At 44.6% G+C, this 16,015-nt stretch overlaps 1 protein-coding gene across 3 annotated transcripts in view; it reads right to left on the bottom strand.

Annotated features, from left to right (window-relative positions):
- SH2B3 (SH2B adaptor protein 3) overlaps positions 1–16,015 on the bottom strand; it is a 657,750-nt gene that overhangs the window by 154,847 nt on the left and 486,888 nt on the right. The window lies entirely within an intron of this gene.

The following is a 16,015-nucleotide window of genomic DNA, read 5'->3' as shown; positions in this document are numbered from 1 at the left end:
GATGTTTTGAGAACTAGGGCCCTTGATCAGTGAGTTGCAGCCTTTAAAATTCAGTTCAGCAGGCAACACACGAATGCAACAAAAGAGTACAAGAATGGAATTACACAAAAGGATGATATTTTCTTCCCCCCACTTATTTGAAATTAGTGGTGCCAACATTTTTAATCGCCTCCTACAATTGCTGGTTTTGGAGCCACTGGCTCAGGGCTTTAATAGGGTAGCCTACATCACTACTTGAGTACTTTTCACAATACACCTGTGTACAATACATTCAGCAGATTAAACACAACACGTCCCTCTTCACGCAACTGTGCCGGAACATGAATGGTGACCAAACATTCACAGTCTGTAGTAAGATCTGTAGGCTCAGTGGATCACAATCTTGTTTTTGGATAGTGTCACTGAAAAGTGATGAATCTGCATAGGTGTGAATTTAGAGAGTGATTTTGATGTCCATTAAACATGCTGGATTTTGAGCATAGAAAAATGAAGCTGATCGCAGAATGGCTAGCTTTTCGCACTGCTGTCCAGCATGCACCTACCTTGCTCTTCCATAGCCAATGCCCTGCCAAAAAGAGGTTACTGTGGGAACTTGGACATTGTATTGCAACATTTCTAGGGCGGTTTCCTATCCTGTGTCAAACCCAAAGCATTTTTCAGACAGTCAAATGAGGAGTTATTAAGCCAGTGGTATATGAATGGGAGAACGGCGTTGACTGAATTCACAGTCTGAAACCACAGACACGCATACCATTACCAGACATCAACCAAACTAGACTTTGTATGAGTCACAATACCTCAGTCTAAACTTTTGCTTTCTCAGATGTGGCACCATCATCGCTCACGCTCCACTTTTTATTCTGGGACTCTTCAAACCAATATATTAATCAGCAATTACTATGGAAAAGTACTGTAAATGTAAACTAAAATTACTGCGTGATATGGTTTCCAGATGCGATATCTGCTTCACATATAAGATTAAATGGTGCCAAGTCAACCGGCATGAAAGTGCATCACAGATGTGTCCCTGCATAATACACTAACATCTACATTATCAGCTGTGTTTCTTATCTATTTAGAGATTGTCCCAAAAACCCTTGTTTATCCCGCTCGTACACAGTGAATGAAATTCAGCAGTAATATATAGGCGAAACATACGCAATTTGGTGGGCTTGAATAACTTTGCAGTTAATATGGAAATGTGTTGGCGCTTCATGCTGCTGAATTGAGGCAATATAATTTAAAAAAGAATTCACCAATGTTCTATAGAATATATAATATTTTTTAACAGAAGATTCAGATTTTTTTTAATTACTATCAATAGCATACAACTTACCTTAAAAAACTAAAAAACTAAAGGGATGTCATTGTTCTGATCTGATGAAGTGAACTTTTGAAATCTATCAAGTTTTCGTTTGCTGACTTGAACTCCCATAATCAATAAAAATATTAATGTGTTGCATGTTTTTGTATTAATTCAACCTAGAATAATGTGCACTTTCATAAACACGCGGGATTATTATTATGTGCTCTTGTTGCATTTGTCAGTATGTTTAAATAATATATTAATTTTGTCTTTTCGTTTTGTCAACATTAACTGCGGCTGATTAAATAATAGCATGTGCTTATTTTTAAATGTGCTTTTGTTTATTCTTGTGCTTAAAGCTAGGTAACAAATTAACGAGTTAATAATTAGCAAGGGGTGAATAACAGAATGGGTCTCAATTCTCTAATTAATTACTGTCTTGTGTTTGTTTAAATATTAGTTTTCCGAGTGGGCCTTAGAAAATGGGTGCCTGGCAGAGCTGAAAAGAAGACTTGACCAGAGTGAAGCCTTCACTCACTCGTTGTGATAAAGAAAGAATTGATGGTCGAGTCGTACGTGTTCTTGGAGAGAGCACCAAGGACAGTGAGCCTGTATTTCCTGCCAAGTTAAGGAAGTGGAAGTTCACTTGCTCGGTTAAATGTTGCATTTCTGAGGAAGCTAGAAGGATGGCATCTAAGAACAATAAGGGCTTATGATGTGCCCCGGACTTGGTCAGGAACGAGTGACACGCTGGTGGACTGACATGGCTCAGCCAATAGTAAAGCAGGATTTTTGGTGTCTTTTAGAATTTAGTTACTTAGTTAGTTAGAAAGGTTTAAAAACTGGTTCCTTTGGACAGCCCTGCTGAATGTTTCCTGATACCGGATGACGTGTTGTTGGACTTTTGGCGCACGTAAGATGATCTGACTTTATTAATAATTTCCTTTTCAGGTTGAGACTGAGTTAGACAGGGAAATAGTTTTAAATGGAAAATTAATTTGCAAATAATTCATTGTTTCTGACTTGCTTTATAACAACAGTTCATTAAGTTTGTGCCTTAATAAAAAGATGCTTTCATTTGCTATTAAAAAGATTTCAAGTTTAATGCTTTTATTTTGAAAATAAAAATAATAAAATAGATTTTGAAATGACAAGCTGATCTTAGTTATTTCGTGTCAAGTTACCATCAGTTAATCCATTGCCTAGGTTTTTGACTTAATTAAATGCTCATTATTAAAATGACAGAGCTAAACTGCAGTTGTAAATATATATATAAATAGCTCTGTGAATAGTATGATTAATTAGGTCACACAATTCAGTTGGTCAATTCTTGTCTTAGTCATTTATGGGCCTAGTGTTGAATTATATGAATAATGGTGAGTATCGTGTTGTAGGGTTGTGCTTATTGAGACAGAATTTTCTTTGGCCCGCAGGATCAGATCCAAAATCTGAAAAACACTGAAAATCGTCAGGTATGCAACCATAATTACCACCTTAGCCATGCTCTACTCCTGACCTCACACATGGCACCACAGAGGACAACAAAGATATCACTATTGTACCGAAGTCACTTACCATAACTTCAACTAAGTTTTTTCAGCAAATTTCTCTGGTTGTGTTGTCTCCTACTCTTTGTCAAAGCATTGTACCTACCATTGTACCCCTGGCAAATACCCAATTTGTTCCTCACATTTGACCTCACTGTGGCCTTTTTTGGTTTTTATTTTGTTTAACCTTTTTTATAATTTTATTTTAAATGATTCCTTTTACAAGACACCAAGCAATTACACAACAGTAGAGTTGGCATTCCATTTGGCCTCCAAACGCTTATTTCGCCTCCCACCCCTTGGTTCATTCCCGGTTACGAAAGCAGTCTGGGCGGTCCAGGTAGCCCCTTAATGATGACACAGTGAGGCTAAAGTAAACTGGGATAGGGAAAGAACACCTCTATGAAGAGACTGCTCAGGGTGGCAAGTTAGTGCCTTATAAATGTTTATATCAAGTTGTCCTCATTAATAGTGCTGTAATGTAATCTGTAAACTCTGGTGTCCTTTTAAAGTAGCATGTGATAAACCAGAGTCAAAACATAAGCATAAATAAAACATATGGTCTTTTTGGAATCTTTTTTGTGGGTCATTATTGCTAGTTATGCACGATTCCTAGGAAGAAGCCGGTTTCTTTCTGATTGCTAAACGGCCCTGGTCCCTTTAAGGTGGGCTGCTGTTTTGCTCTTCAAGAACCCACACATTGTCACGTCGGCTGTTTGCGCTCTGCAGGTGCAGCACTCTGAACCCCAGGAGACTCTGAAGGAAATGGACATTTGGAAAGTACATGCTGGCTCTCCAAAAGAAATATCTGTTATGTGGATTAAGCTGAAAACTACTAAAACAGGCTTGCGCACATGTATACTTTTACTTGAACTATACCTTTCCAAACTTATATTACAGGCATTCAAATCATTTGAAAAAAGCTCAACGGGTACCTACCCAAAATTACAACCAACAAACAGGCTGCATGGCATACAGGGAACTCAGAAGACCATTCAGCTGAGTGGTACTCGCTGGAAGCACTGTGCAGCAACACAGCCATTCTAAAATCTCCTTACAGGACAATCTATCTTTGGAAACCATGCTCAATTCTACAGTAGCCACAGCAGCTCCCCAATCTCAAGAATGTTTAAGAAAAAAAACGATGGTTTTACTTGACAAATAAAACGCAAAAGAACCGCAGCAATAGCAGTATGATAGTGTTTCCTTGGCAGCCATACATCATGTTACTCTATATTTTCCCTACACTGTTGAGGTTGTATGGACTGTCCCCTGATTATCATCAAATTGACTCTTCCAGTCTGACCCATTCGAATGCCTAGGATTTTACCTGATTTCCAGGTATCAACCTCGCCGACTTCTTTATAGTCAGTCCAGTTTCTCCATATCTTCTGGAATTACCAGAAAAAACTCACCTCATATATGGCCCTTTTGGCTCCTATGTACCGATGCATCCATATGCACCATTGCAACTTGTTGGAGTGGAATAAGTTCACCCATTCTAGTGCTCAAGAAAGTGATGTACGTATGTATGTATGTATGTATGTATGTATGTATAGGCATTTATATAGCGCACTACTTACCCGTAGGGTCCCAAGGCGCTTCGACCGCTGCGAAACCCTTCCTGGCTTCCCTGAGAGATGGTCCCTTAATGGGTATCTCCAGGGTGAGACCAGGCATCCCCGGCGGTCTGGTGGGCCGTTAGTGAAGATGAGGCAAGCTAATGCCCAGAGTTGCCGAGTGTGATCGCTGATCAGAGTGGGCACCGAGGCGAGAGAATTATCGAGTCCGCTGACCCTGGTCCAGAAACCTGCCGCGCCGGGAATCGAACCCTGGTCCCGGGCCGTCCTCTGCTCTCTGGTCTGCCGCCTCTAACCAGTGAGCCACACTACTTCATGCTTTAATTCTGCTTTAACAGTACTCTGTATTCTAGAACTTGTACGCCCATACGTATAAAGGAAAAATTAAAAGTACAAGTCCCAGAAATCAGTGTTTTATAGATAACATTTAAGCACAAAAGAAAAAATACAATTGCACAATGTACCTGGATGGGAGTAATGGTATAACCAGGTGATTTCATGCAGACTTACGTTGTAATGCCTCTTGTAAAACGTACATTTATTCTGACAACAAACGCCCAAAACTAGCAATATTAGAAAGTGCGTGACGTCATGCAGTCCAGTTTCTACTGATGGTTATGCAATCCACCCCAGTGGTCACAAATCAATGTCTGAGCCGCAGAGAGGGAAAATGTTTTTCGCAGGACTGTGTAATCCAATCATACCCTCTGCAGCCCCATGAAGTCAGCACAGGACGAAACTCGAGAGCATCTGGTCTATCACTTAGTGACGAACGACACCCTGAAGAGTTTGAGCTTCAAGATGAAAGCAAGGTAGAAGCCTTCCATTTTACGAGGACATTGATAAATTGGCTCTGGCTTCTGTGAAAACCATTCACTTCAAGCGCAAAGTCCACTGCAACCAAACAAGGAATTTGAAACAGTTGCCACGGTAACACTGCACGCATGTCGGCAAGCTCCCCTTGACCCTGTTGCTAGTTCTGCAGCATAGAGGCTTACATTTAGCATGGCTCTGGTTGTTCACTCTTGGAGACTGAGTCATTGATAGTAAACACACACACACACACATATATATATATATATATATATATATATATATATATATATATATATATATACACATCCATATACATACGTACACACACACACACGTTACACAAAAGCGAGGCCCATGGAATTTACTACGTGAATAGAATTCTGGGCAGCGTTTCATAAGCTTTTAAAATGAAGGAACCTGACCATGCTCCCATTCGCTCCATCTTTGTCAGTTGTTTACAGACAGGGCTACTGCACGGTTCCACATCACCAAGTATCCAGGGTGGACTTTCCCTTAATTACTTATTGCTTTGCGACATCAGTCAATTTAGTTTGATTGCAGTGAACAATAACTACCAACTACTCACTGGAAAAGTCATGTAGTGGAGCCATCGGATAGGGTGACCACTTCACCAACATCCCCAAGGGGGGAGAGATGATATTTGTGGAACGTGAACATTGCTCAAGAGCAACACTATGCTCAACAGTGGGCATGGCCTGTGGGAAGATAACATCACCTGGGGAATGGAAGAAGAGTCAATGCGAGACTGTTGAGTCAGGGGTGGTGCTCTATGAAGAGTGGTCTTTTCAGCTTTTTTTCTGAATTGGATCGGTGCTGGTATGATGTCTATAGGGCTGCTGAAGCCAGATACTTATAATATGGAGACCCAGGGTGCCAGTAGCAAACAGAAGAAATTCAGTCTTTGTGGGTTTATCTTCAGGACGTTAGTTGACTTCTAATATTGGATGGATCTGAGACTATGTCATTGAGTAAAGATATTTTTAGGTAAAGTTGTGTATCACCTGTACACTGATGGATCTTGGCGAAAACATGGTTTCCAGTCCAGGGTTTAAAAACACTGCTATCAGATGCCTTAGTTTAATATGCCCAATGGAAGAAAAACAGTATGACAACACTATGCATGCATTAGCCTGTCACAGAAGTGCCACAGATTTCTAAGAATCCTTCATGATTTTTTATGAAAACGACTAAAGTTGTAAATCTACTCCAAACATATGTGGTGAGCTATAGGATGAGATATCCGACCTTTCAAACATGTCCTTTGTGAATCAGAACCGCATAAACCATTCCAGTGGCTACCAGACCACCCCAAAGAAAACCAGATTCTCAAATTGAAAAACATCAAAATGCTCTTTTGCCATCCCCTCTCCCTGAATGATCCTTCAAATGTTTTGTTGGAAGGACATTTGTATTTTCTAATAATTAACTGAATTTTCATCTTTAACCAGTTGAAACCTAATTAAGTTCAAATGGTCTGTATAAAGGTAAAGTTTAACTATGAAATGTAAAAAAGGAAATACAATATTGAGTCCTTCGCAGTCAGAATGTATGCCCATGGACTGAAAAGTTTGTACTGAATTGAAGTCATAGATTTATCTCTAACTATACGTATGGCTGCCCTTTAAACACTATGCAGCTGCTTACTGATGACATGGTACAGACTCAAATAGGGGCTTAAAGGAGGGACTTAGCCCACTGCCAATAGCATATTTTTCTAAAGGGCAGGATTAAGTGGGTATAGCCGGTGAAGAGGCCTCATGCTTTAACGTGAGAGGCACTAGCCTGTCCAAATAACTGGGATGATTTGGACACAATCCGACTGCCAGGGCATCCCAAAGTAGTCAGACGATAGCTGGTTAGTACAATCATTTAGGGGATGGTTTTCAGGTTTAGACTATACTTGGAGAGTTTTGTATAGCGCTACTGATTACAAACCTTGCAGATGTCGTTTCCCCTGCTGCTGTCCTCCATAGAGGAAGCATTTAAGCAGTGTAGCGTTGTGTCACCTGAAGCATGTGTACTAAATTGGGATTATGGTCTTCCTATTTTTGCAACAATTCAATAACGTGGCAGTCAAAAAAAATCTAGAGGCGTCTATTAAGGCAATCAAGGTATGTCTCTAGGGTTAATCTTAACAATGGCACAGTATTGCTTTTCTTTCGGCACTCAAGAATGTTTTCAGATTTTCGCATGCTCCAAACACTGTCTGCAATACCATGCCCAAGATTATACATCATCCAACCCCTTTGCATTGGATCGATTTGTAGCTACACAGTGATATTACACAGTCTATTTATTTTTTTAAAGTACATGTATTGTAAATAAAGCAATTGAAAAGTGTCGTGAGCTTTATTTCCTGAATCATTCTATAACTCTAAGGAAGCAAACCTCCTTGATCTCCCACTATTCCTCCATAGCCTCATGCTGGTGGGCTTTAGCTACATGGTGCCCAAAATATTTGCATTCACTTTTTTGAATGCTTGAAACAAGTTAATCCATTTAGTAAGAGGTCTTTTTCAGTTTAGCAAGGTCTTTAGTGAGTGCTTGCATTAGCGGGCTTGTAAGTCTACTTAATGGCCTCGTTCATGTTTTTCTTACTATAATAAAGTGCTCGATTATAATAGAAAGAAAAGGAGAAGTATGTTTAGTTAACTGCGGACTACGTCTGATCAAGGTAAATACATTGGCCACTATCAATATTCAACTTTTCAAAAGAAAAATTATAGTTTTTGGTGCTTCTGTTTCACCATGTGGGTAAGTGGTTATCCTGCAAGTCAAAATTCTGCAGTGGGGGGCATTTGATCTTACAATCCTTTGTGACATATGCCTCTTAGCGGGGCCATTTTTTGTCCTCTGTTGTATGTGTACAAAGAGGACATGGTATACTGCTGTAGTCAAGAAATCATCTAGCCCAAGTGTACCATTTCAAATCAAATCTGGTCATCCAATTAGTAATGATAAATGCAGGGTGGGCAGGGATATCGTACTTCATTATGCTATGCAGAGGACATACATTTAGCACTATTGTGTTGTCCTCCCTTTTATGGCGCAGTCAACAGAGGCATATGACGTATTTTTGTGTTCCATTCAACCTGCTGCGAGTACAATTTTCTCTAGCCAACATGTCAGCAGACTTCATATTATAAGGCAGTGATAACATGCTGCATCCACCGGCGTACCTTGGACTGGAACAGCTATAATGTCAATACTTCTTAGCCTAGCCGTCACAGTCAACCTTGAGTGTAGACACCATTTTAATACCACAAACAGTAATATCAGCGCACATCAAAAGTGGCTGGCACACCTCCTATTGATCTACTGACATCAAAAATAATACAGCGCTTCTTCTGAAACCAAGAGTTGCACAGGACAACTAGTCAAACACATTTCTGGTGTGTTTCTCTACTTGACATGACGCAAGTTAGGAGAGGAACTGCTCCAGGAGCCCACACTGAAGTGAGGGCATGTCACATGAAGCAAGTCACAAGTGGTAAACAAAGAGGTATGCATGACAATTTTACGCAAGATTAACATACTGCCATAGGCCCTATCAAATGCAGGAATGCTTCACCAGTTAACAAGCAGAAATGTAGCTGGATGAAAACAGTGTGTTGAGATGAGTGGTGGCACACCACCCATGCCGTGGATTCTGGACATTGTTGGGAATTACCAAGACCCTGCAGATGTCTGTACGAATGACTGACCACACAACTCTCGTGACGGAATGCACTGATTGCCCAAGATTCAGCACCCTGGCCACAGCATTTGTCTCGTATAGGCTGAATTGGAGGTTGGCAACACTGGCAGTGATGCCGCTTTGCACTGAAAAGCCTTGAGGACTAGCTGAAAGTCTTGAGGTCTCCAACACCACTCTTATGGAGTGCCCTCCATTTCAGTCTGAAGCACGGAGTGGAATTTACAACACCTGAAAAAAAAACCAGCTTTGATTTCTAAAGCTGAATCAAGTTTATATTGATTGATTGACAAAGCAGAACATTTTAGGGTCACAATATTCCTGCCAGACAGATTTCTTTTTTTCTTAGGAGACAAGAAATAACCAAATTCCCTTCCATGCACTTTGTCCACCTCTTGAATGTCTTTGCCATTCTTCTTTATAGAGTCTAACACACAATCTTGGCTTAGAATTTTATTGTGCTGATATAATGGGGCAGGGAAGTCCAACAATGATGGAGGAACTATATCTAATTCTTAGCCTAGCCGCCAGTGATACTGTATATTATGCTCATTTATGTACACTGTACGTAAATTTATCTTGTGGCTCCGGCCATACCGATTCATGCACCTTTGCACTACAGTACGTAGCAATTCCGATACTTATCCTACAAGTCCACCGGTACGTTCAACTGCTGTTGTGTGGCCACACCCTATGTGCATCAAAATACGGCCTTCTGGGACTCATTAGAGGTAACAGACTAAGACATGTATGTATAAGTGTTTGCTTAGAAGACTAAGTTCACCTCACCTATCCTCACTATTTTTCCTAAGACATCCACCCCGTCTTATCCACTCAAAAAGGACAGCAAACCACGTTGTGCAAACTACACTGTTGAATAAAGTTCAAGGTAATGTTTATTTATGTTCATAAAAGTTTTCCGTAAAAATAGACAAAACATATATTGAAAACCATATTTATGTAATAAACATTTTAGTTTACAGCTCTTTAAAAACAAAGAAACGTTGTACAACTAGCCCATCTATGGAAAATGGACTGCAAAAATAACCCTAAATACTAAAACATTGGTTTGTCCAACCAAGAAAGGAAACCAGTCTTAATGCCTAGGAGGTTGATTGGGCGTGGCTTCGAGCGTCAAGATGGTGGTCGCACACTCAAAGTGCTCTGAAACATCTGCTCGCATCCCTGCATTCCTCCAAGAGTAACACTTCCTCCAAATATCAGGTATTGAATATCACTCGAAATGCCAGTGGGCCTGACCATAAGGGCGTGTTGAACAGTTGTGAAGACTAATAACAGTAACCTTCGGTGGGGACAGAGAATCAATAAAATGGCAACGGCCTGCTCAAAGTTTGTGAGGCCTATCGCTTGCTAACCACCAGGGAGGATTGGACACCCCCCTAACCCCGCCCTTACTGTCCAGGCCGCGGCTTATGCTTGGCACAGTGCAGGGAAGGAAAAGTGCGGTAGACAGCTGGCCTGCAGATCGACAGGACTGCACCTGGTGCCGGCTAATCGGTGGGCCCCCTCAAAGAAGACACCCATGAAGGTGGAGGGGAGTCGCCATGTGGGACCAATGAGCAACTGAGCCGGTCGGAACCGAATGCAGTCTTCCCTGTCCCTCCTATCCCCCTGTGGAGAGATGCATGGGCTGGGATCGGCAGGACACAGAGTCTGAGCTGGCCCCACCGCGCAAGGACCCTCAGCGGGGTAAGGCAGCGAGTCACAGAGGCTGGATCCCGGGAACACCTGAGCCCACAAAAGAAGCGGAGGACTGTGGTGCCTGGAAGCAGAGTTTTGTTGGGGAAGGACCAGGCTCCTTCCCTTCCTACAGTCCGAGCGGAGCGCTGGGCCTGCTGCACTGGACAAATGGAAGGCTGACACTCGACCTGCGGATCGGCAGGACTGCGTCTGGTTCCTGATTGCCGGTGGGTCTGCTTCAGAGAGACGCCTGTGAGGAGGAGAATCACTGAGCCTGTGGACGCCGCGTCTACAACTTTCACTCTCCCTCCCATTCTCCTGCGGAGGTGCGGTGGCTGGGATCGGCTTGCAGTCAGCAGAACACAGAGTCGGTGGACAGCCCCGCGGCACGAGTGGCCCCATGTACGTAGGGCAGTGAGCCAGAAGCCGGACCCCGGGTGAGCCCACAACAGAAACTAAGGCTGTGGCAACTTGAAGCAGTGCTTCGTTGCCCCCCCCCCCCCCCCGTTGTCCGAACAGCGCATCAGGCTTACCGTGCTGCAGGGAAGAAGTGTGGCCCACAATCGGCCTGTGGACTGGCAGGGCATTGCCTGGTCCCTGATTGCCAGTGAGTCCGCTTGAAAGAGACACCTGCGAGGGGAGCCTCTTCACATAGGAACTGCCAAACGGCTCAGCCTGTCTGCACAGCATCCCTAATCTTCCCTCTCTTCCATCCTCTGGCAGAGTGGTGCAGTGGCTGGGGTTGGCAGCTGTTCCCCAAGTGGCACACCGAGCTGTGGGGGTGTGGGGTGGTGTATTGGTGTATCGGAGAGCCTGAGCAAATCCTGCCCAGAAAAGAGGCTGAAACCAGAAGCGCCTGGAACAGAACGTTGCAGGGAGTGCAGGGCGGTGAGGGGAAGGGACCAGCCTGCCGGGGCGGCAGCAGGGGTAGAGGCGGTCCTCCCCCTCCCCATTCACTGCTCCAGCCAACCCGAGGTGCGACGGACAGTGCTCAGGGCTCATGTCAGGGACCCCCCCCCCCCCCGAGTAAAGACCGCTTGAGCCCGCGACCACCTCCCACACACCGGGGATCAGTGACCTTGTCTCCCTCCCCCTGCCCCCTCTGGCATCATGGAAACAACACATTCGGCCGGCAGCTCGCAGGACAACCACTGAGGGACAGGACGGATGGTAGTTCGGCATAATCTGTGCTGGTGACTGAGCGAGAGGACCTCAACCCCACCAAGGGCCTGCCAAAGGCTCCGGAGACCATGAGACAGGGCGCAGCCATACTGATGATGCCTTTGTTTTGGCCTTTCTCATCACGCGGCTCTCAAGACAGTCCTTGGGGATAGGCTCCTCAACTAGATTTCGAAGAGGTTCAGATTGATGGCCAGAAGCCACCCAAAGTTGGTTTGTCATGGAATGCGCTCAATGTGCCCTCACACCCAAGCCACTGCCGGGAGCCCCACACTACCAATCATTGCCAAGATCCTAAATTTCAAAGATAGGGACGCCATTCTGCAAGAAGCTCGCACCGGGTCAAAACTGTTCTATAAAGGATTTTAAGTAATGATTTTCCCAGACTAAACTAAGAAGGTGCAGATGCAAAGGACGTGATACTACTCGGTAAAGCAGAAACTACGAGCCCTTAATCTCCCGTACAAACTTCTCTTTCTGGCTTGACTCAGGGTAGTCTTCCAGAACAAAACCCTTTTCTTTGAAAATTCGGAGATGACATGGACCTGGGTAACTGAGGAATGTCCACTCTGCCCAAAGGTGACTATTCCTCCACCGGACCTTCAGACAACATCACAACCAGCCAAGCAGATGAGCACCCACAGGCGCTGTACTCTATCTCCCAGAGGACGTGATGCTCATAGCGGTGTCTACCTCGCCTGCCGACGTCCGCCGAGGGACACCAAGATCAACCTCGCCACAAGGATCATCGAGTCTCCTGAGGAATATTGACGACTCCCGAAACGCCACCAGAGAGGGACCCCCTGAGTCCCCAATGCTGGGATCAGAGGACACGGACCTATCGCACAGCCCCCAACTATTCTCGCAACCTCCTGGCACCTGGGAAATAATCCCTCCCTTTCCCCTCTCCACACCTTTCTTAGGAACTGCATACTCACTTTTCTTGCAATACATTTATAGGGGCGTGTATGCTGGACCTATCAAAAAAGCCCCCGTCCCTCCTTCTGTGATTTATATTGCTGCAACACTGGACATGACAGGGGAGAGGCATAAGCATCCACACACCATAGCGTGGTAGGAATCGCCCAGCTACTCCCAGGTCCGAGCCACTCAGATCCATTAGGTCACCCACACCGATAGCCCTACATGCCAATACTTACTTGACATGGCAATGCCCCTCTATGAGGGTGAACCCCTTAAGGTCCTTTCCTGGAATGTAAACGGGCTCCTAGGTAAAGTCAAATGTACAGCGATCCAAAACAATGCTCGGAAAATTTCCCCAGATGCCCTTCTGTTGCAAGAAACACATCTTATGGGGAATCATAGCCCTCTTCTAGCGCACCAAGAGTTTGATAGGGTTTGACATTCAGGGTTCTCCCCAGGATCCGGAGGAGAGGTGATCCTTTTGCACCGGCCCCTTCCCTTCACCCGGTCCACACAATTAAAGACCCATAGGGCCATTTTTGTTGCTCTTCCAGGGACACTCGAAAATGCCACTATTAACCTGGTATAACTTTATATACCTCCGGCGACCCTCGAGCATACCCTCCGCACTACCATAGAAGTAATTTCTTCCCTTCCCCATAGTCTGAAGGTGAGCGGAGGGGATTTTAAAGCAGCAATATACCCCTTAAGGGATGCCACAGGCATTCCCTCCTTCCACAGAAAACTAGTAGCTAGACAAATTGAAGACTGGGCCTCTGCGATGTCTGGTGCATTTGGAACCCTGGGGAACTCCAGTACACCCACACCTTCACAATGCATCACACCCACTCCCTTATCGATCTAGTCTTTATGTCTGCTCCTGGCTGTCTCTCGATCACGAGTGTCCAAATCCTAGCATGATGTATATCGGATCACTCTCCCCTACTCCTTCTCCAGGTGGGGGCCCTACGGGTGCTCTACTCCCCATTTGGAGGCTCAATGCCTGGTTCCTCCAAGATCCGGATCACAAATGGCCGATTTGGGAGGAACTCAAATACTACTTCCAATCCAATGAGGGCACAGTACGATCCAAGGGTACACTATGGGCGGCGGGCAGGGCCACGATCCAAGGCTACGCAAAAGGGCATCTCAAGCGCAAGCGTATGGCGCAAGACCAGCGCCTTTCCCAAATAGAGGCCCAGGCCATTCGTCTTGAGCAGGGCACTGATACGGCGAATAGCGAGGATGAGCGCCGGCAACTTCATTTACTGAGGGAAGATATTAGACACATATCACTTGAATCCGCTAAATCTATGTGGAGGTCCTCCACTTTCTGTGTTTACGGATGGGGCAATAAAATGGAAAGTTGCTCCACTGGCTCGCTTCCCATCCCCTGGCCAACCGAATAGTACCAGAAGCTAGGGGCATCAATGGCACGTCTTGTACCCCGGCTGCAATTGCACAGACCTTTGCCGATTAATACGAGAAGCTATATTTCCCAGATCGATCAAGTGCTCTAGCCTCCAGCTCCCAGTTCCTACACAGTATCCCTCTCCCAAGGCTCATGGAAGTAAAAGCCCAAGGCCTTGATGATCATATTATGAATTGAGAAGATTGAAAAGGCAATCTTCTTACTTGCAACTCGAAAGATACCTGGCCCAGATGGCATCCCAGCGGAGTACTATGCTGCATTCCGGAAACTCTAGTCCCACATCTCCATGCTCCGTATGAGGGCGTGAGAGAGAAAAGTGTCTTCGTCCCGGACATTGATATGGTTACGCTAGTAGTCCTACCAAAAGCAGACCCTCCCCCACCTCCCTCCCCCCATTGGCCTCCCGCACAGACTAAAGGCTAATCACACTTATCAATACCAAAGTAAAAATATCCACAACCATCCTGGCCACGCATCTCAAACAGCACCGAAACATATTGTCACACCGGAGCACAAGACACTGCCTGCGGCGCCTACACGTTGCACTCGCTCACTCCATATTTAACTTTATTACTAATCTACTTCGAAAAATCCTTCGACGCTGTTGACTGGCTGTATCTAGATAATGTACTAGAGAGGGCGGGACTAGGCTCGCATTTCAGGATGCTGGTAAGGGTGCTCTACTCAAATCAGTCTGCCAGGGTCCTTGTCAATGGAGGACTCTCAGAGACATTCCCTATTGAAAGAGCAACCTGGCAAGGATGTCCTCTATCTCTCCTCCTCTTTGCCCTAGTGATAAAGCTGTTAGCTTGTATTATCCAGACAGACACGCAGATACAAGGCTGGCACTGGCAGGGTGCACTTGAGAATCGCATCGCTCTATATGCAGATAACGTCCTGCTCTCCCTTGCAGACCCAGCAGGCTCAGTCCCTGCTGCCTCCATATCCTTTGGCTATTCCGCGAAACGTCATTACTGAGCCTTAACCCAGCCAAATCCACTTTAATACCCCTCCAAAGCTTGCGGAAAATGCATAGATTGCAAGACCACTATTCCTCAGAGACTCCTCTCCTTGAAATATCTAGGCATGTGGCCATAGACCCAGAAATGACCTGGTCCCTCAACATTAACCCCTTACTTAAGCAAGTAAAAAAAGGCCTCCACAAATGGCAATCCCTCCCCTTCAATCCCCTAGTTAATGACTGCCCTATTCAAAATGATGGTGCTGCCCCGGTTACTATATGTAATTCAAAACCTTCCGCTTCATTTCCCTCTCAAGTGGTTCCAGGTCATACATGACAATCACAGCTTTTCTCTGGGATAGCTCAAGGCCAGGACTTGCCCTCGCTCATTGTCAATGACCCCCCCTATGACGGAGGTAGGTGGATGACTAGTTACTGCTTTTGTCATAGAGATCCTTTTGTTACTTGCAGTACATAAGTTACAAACTTAACACAGCATAGTGAGCTATGAACTACCATCAAAGAGCTGCATGCAAATTGCATGACACATGTTAGAAAGATCTGTGTTCCCAGTCTTTAATTATTTTATTGTTGCTAAGAAGTGTTTACTTCTGTAAAAAATAAATTACTATTAGTAAAGCCAACTCTAACCACTGTCTTAAGTTTTGAATCCGGAGTTTGTGATTTTCCAGACCAAGCACTCTTAAAAATGACCTACCAGCATGGATGACATTGAATCCTACCCCATGTAGTCACCTTTGTCTGATGGAATATTTTCTAAACACTGATTTACACACATATGATTGATTCATTGTGTGTGTGAGATGTAAAGTGCTCCAACACCCTACCCTAGT

Source organism: Lissotriton vulgaris, chromosome 11 (assembly GCF_964263255.1).
Source record: "Lissotriton vulgaris chromosome 11, aLisVul1.2, whole genome shotgun sequence".
NCBI classification, from domain to species: domain Eukaryota; kingdom Metazoa; phylum Chordata; class Amphibia; order Caudata; family Salamandridae; genus Lissotriton; species Lissotriton vulgaris.
Note: the sequence above shows the minus strand (reverse complement) of the source record. Positions and strands in the feature narration are given on the sequence as shown.